Genomic DNA, 4,796 nt, shown 5'->3' with positions numbered 1-4,796 from the left:
GTGTGTGTGTGTGGTATGTGTGTGTGGGTGTGTGGGTTTGTGTGTGTGTATGTGTGTGGTGTGTGAGGTGTGCGGTGTGTGTGTGTGTGTGTGTGTGTGCAGTGTGCGGTGTGTGGTGTGTGTGTGTGGGTGGGTATGTGGGTGGGTGTGTGGGGGTGTGTGGGTGTGGGTGTGTGTGGGTGTGGTGTCTGTGGTGTGGTGTGTCTGAAGAAGTCAGAAGAGGGCATCGACTCCCTTGGAGCTAGAGTCACAGCTGGTTGTGACATGGATGCAGAGAACTGAATTTGTGTTCTCTACAAGAACACTAAATATTTTTAACCACTGAGTCATCTCTGCAGACTTAGACATTTTTTTAAAGAAATCTGTAGAACCGAGCAGAGCAGATCGTCTACTACAGTGTTGGCCTTATCCAATTAGCATCCGAGGGATCCCCAGTGGGCAGATTTTGGGCCAGACTTTCCAGTCCTTCCCTGGGCCCTCATGGTATCCTGTCTAGTGTGTCTGGGGGTGCTGAGCCTCCCAATCAGCAAATCTTTGGTTGAATACACCCCATGATTCTGCAGCCCTGGAGAACCCCGATGAACACTCACTGACATGTGTGTTAGGAATGCATACTTAATCAGGACAAAACCTGACAGTGTACTTTATCAACACAGTTGTTTGAAATATGTCAGAAATGGGAGGCAGGTGGGGTGCATGTCACTTACGCTGATGTTACTGAATGGATCACATTCTGTGTGAGTCACAGAGGGGACAGGCACTGTTGGGGAGTGACAAGGAGAAGGAGGGCACCTGTTTGACGCTTTTCTTCTAACAAATAATACGCAAATTATGTTCTATCTCAGACTACCTAGTGCCTGTGGTTTGAAAGGTCATTGGAGCCTGAGACATAATTAAAATACCCCGCATGAGAGCTAGGATTCATCAGGTGACATTCCATGTCATTTCTGATAAGACTAAGGAAGAAAGACTGATCAAATTTGTGTGTACCAAGGCCTGTCTGTCTTCTCTCTGGCCTTGCTTCCTTCACACTCAGGGGACTCATATTAATCCTCTTAACAGGAATCCACTGTGTCTGGAGAGCAGCCACACAGCGGGGGCAAACGAGATAACTGTACATCATTCTGAGCTTCTACAACCCTGGCAGCTGATGAGATTATCCACCATATTGAACAGTGGAGGAGCTAGAACCCCGGGGGTGGCATCTCTGCTCCAGGTAGCACAGTGGAAAGTGTGCGGTTGTATCCCAGAGCAGCAACACTCTGCACCTACATGCAACCTCACAGCCACTGGGGATTAACAGCTTTGGGGCCAATGAGTTGGAGCATTAGATATTTTATTTCCAAATTTTTTCCCTCCCTCCCTTTCTTCCTTCCTTCCCTTGCTCTCATTTTCTGCGTGTGTGTTGTGTGTGTGTGTGTGTGTGTGTGTGTGTGTGTGTGTGTGTGTGAGAGAGAGAGAGAGAGAGAGAGAGAGAGAGAGAGAGAGAGAGAAGAGAGGCTTTAATTCAGTCTTTTATTGCTTACTGTGGCAAATGATGGGCTGCTGGGGCTCTGTCTGTCCTCCCATCCCTTGGGTGGGAGCTCCTCTGCCTTTTCATGAATCTTCACAGGGGATGGGGGATAGTGGCAGGGGCTTGGTGCCAATGGACTTGACTAGACAGTGTTGTACCAGTTACTACATTGTTTGTTGTTATTGTTCAGGCTGGCTAAGAATGACCTTGAACTGATCTTCTTCTGCCTCCTGAATTCTGGGATTACAGGTGTGTACTGCTACGCTCACTTGATACAGTGCTGAGGATCAAACCCAGGGCTTCCTGTGAATGACAAGGCACGCCCCAACCAACTGATCTACATCCCCACCCAGGCTGCTGCATTGTAATCCCTTGGGAAAGCTGCAGAAGTCATTGTGGATTCAAGAAGTTTTACCTACAGGATGGAAGACAGATCGATGTCCACTGTGACCTGTGGGGAGAGAGACTTGAACAGTTCTCTCCACAGGAACACAGCGAGCTCTGACCTCACCTCATTTCCCAGCTTATAATCCAAATTGATCCCCCCTCCCCCACCTCTCCTCACTTTTCTTCTCCCCTTGCTCTCGCAAGGGTTATTTTTATTCGTGTGTGTGTGTGTGTGTGTGTGTGTGTGTGTGTGTGTGACAGAGAGAGAGAGACAGACACACACACACACACACACACACACACACACACACAGAGAGAGAGAGAGAGAGAGAGAGAGAGAGAGTATGTTCATGCCAGTGGGGAGGTCAGAAGTTTTGGATTCCATGGGGCTGAATTAGCAGGCGGTTGTAAGCCACCCAATGTGGGTGCTGGGAATCAAAGGCAGGTCTTCTGCAAGAGCAGCAAGCGCTCTTCACTGCTGAGAAATCCCTCCAGCCCTGAAGACCTAACTTTCATTGCCCAATTGGCCTTGGAGGGGAATGAAATTTAAAATGAAATTTAAGGCCTGGGATTCATGCAACTTCTGTCCAGAGAAATAGTTGTTTGTAAGCTTGGAAGCCTGAGGCGGAGAGCACAGTGAGACAAGCCTGGGCACGCCCAGGCAGGCCATTGTTGGAACATTCCTGGGACTGAACCAAATGTTCTGCTAACCCGCCCCTCAGGTCTCCTAGCATTCCTGCCTTTGCAGTACCACCCTGCAAATGTGTACCTTTAAATGAGCCAATCACTGGTAACAGCGCCAATTCTTGCTAGCCCCTCCCTCTCCCCCTATAAAAACCCCTAGCTTTCAGGCCTCGAGGTCGACCTCTGCCTCCTGCGTGAGGTATGTGCTGGCCCGGAGCTCCACCATTAAACTACCTCATGCTTTTACAACAAGAAGGCCTCTCGTGTTTCCTGGGAAATCCTGACTTCTGTGACTTAGGGGCGGGTCCCCGAAAATGGGGGTCCTACAGCCTCCCAGGCATTGATTGTGCCCTATAATCTCAGAAGGTAGGGCTGATCTGAATAAAATAATTTTAAATTGATCTGTTTTAAATTAACAGATATTTCACAAAGGAAAGCATCATAAAATAAGTAGCTGTAAACATTTCAAGTGTAAAATTGCGAGGTTTTAAGTAGATTCACACCCACTGTGCAGTCATTCCACCACGCATCTCTGAGACCTTTTCTTACCCAGTACACCCTCATCAAACACCCCATTTAACATCAGGTCCTGACTTCCCCACCCCCTCTGCCAATGGGTCTGTGGGAGCTGTAATTCCACGCCTCAAACACCTTGCAACTCTGTCTGCAGAGATGCCCAGCAGTTCTGTGCTGTGCCTGACACTGGATGAGTAAAGCTAAGATTTAAACTCAGGTCTCACATCATGTCCAATGTTTTAAACAAAGTTTTATCACATAGCACAACTCAGAGGTCTGGAGTGTATTCACAACGTTGTGAGTCTTCCATTACTAATTTTTGTGTGACTTTTTGTGGCGCTGGGACTAGAGCCCAGTGTCTTGCATGCTCTAGACAAGCACTCTTCCAAGTGATTTTTAGAATTTTTTTTAAAGAAAACTTTCTTCATTACCCCAAGAAATGATAATTATTATCAGTCAGTTTCATCTCCTGCATACCTTAACCACTATCGTCCCATTTTCTGTCCTTCTGGGATTGTCAGATTGGATTTTCTATAGAATGTGTGCTCTCACAAAGACGTGTACTGAGTGCTATGACATAGAATGTGTGCTCTCACAAAGACGTGTACTGAGTGCTATGACATAGAATGTGTACTCTCACAAAGACGTGTATTGAGTGCTATGACTTCATTCACTCAGCATTTTTAAAGCTCGTCTGTATGGTAGCATATGATGGTCATTTACTATTTTTGATTTCAGAACAGCATTTCCCTGCATGGAGTGATTTCAGAACAGCGTTTCCCTGCGTGGAGATGCCATATGTAGCTTTGGGTCTTGAGAATAATGTTGCCGTTAATGCTTCTACATGCATTTCTCATGGAGATTTGTTTACACTTCCTTGCATGTTACAAGGGTAAATCCTACATGATTATGGTGTATGGTTCCCTTAATATGTGTCTTAGGGTTCCTACTGCTGTGATAAAAAGCATGACCAAAAGCAAATTGGGGATGAAAGGGGTTATTTGGCTCATATCCTAGGCCATAATATATACTGAGGGAAGCCAAAGTAGGAACTGAAGCAGAAGCCACGGTGGAGCGCTGCTCACTGGCTGGTTCCCAGGGGCTCCTTATACAACCTAAGATCAGCTGCCTAAGGATAGCATCATCAGCAGAGGGTGAGCCCTCCTGGGGTGTACCCTCTCACATCAGTAGTGACTAAAATGCCCTACAGGCTTGCCTACAGGTTGATCTTATCCAGGCAGTTTTTTCAATTGATGTTCCCTCCTCTCTTGTGACTTTATCTTGTGTCAAATTGACAAAATCAAACCAAAACAAAAGAAAACAGAGCTAGACGACACAATTGATTCCTTTACGGCTTCACAACCAGTGCCACCTGGGAAACTCCTACACATCATCCAGTGTAGCTATCAACATAGATACCACAGCTTCTGTCTGCTGACCCTGAGGAAGTTCTCCCAGAAGACTCTCAGTGATGCTGAGCTCTTTAATTCCCACTCACTTTTTGGCTCTATCTAAAGGGAACTGACTTTTCCAGCATATCCAAGCTCCTCATTGGTGGTTCTGGCCTCCTGTTGATAACTGCTACTTCTTCAGCTGTAGCTGACCAGAACTACAAAATCTTTTTTTTTTTAATTATTAGATGTGGGGAGCCGCCCTCACATTCGCCATTACAAGATAGCGCTGATGTCCTGTGCTC

Source organism: Mus pahari, chromosome 10 (assembly GCF_900095145.1).
Source record: "Mus pahari chromosome 10, PAHARI_EIJ_v1.1, whole genome shotgun sequence".
NCBI classification, from domain to species: Eukaryota; Metazoa; Chordata; class Mammalia; order Rodentia; family Muridae; genus Mus; species Mus pahari.
The sequence above is the reverse complement of the archived record's forward strand: the minus strand, read 5'-3'. Positions refer to the sequence as shown.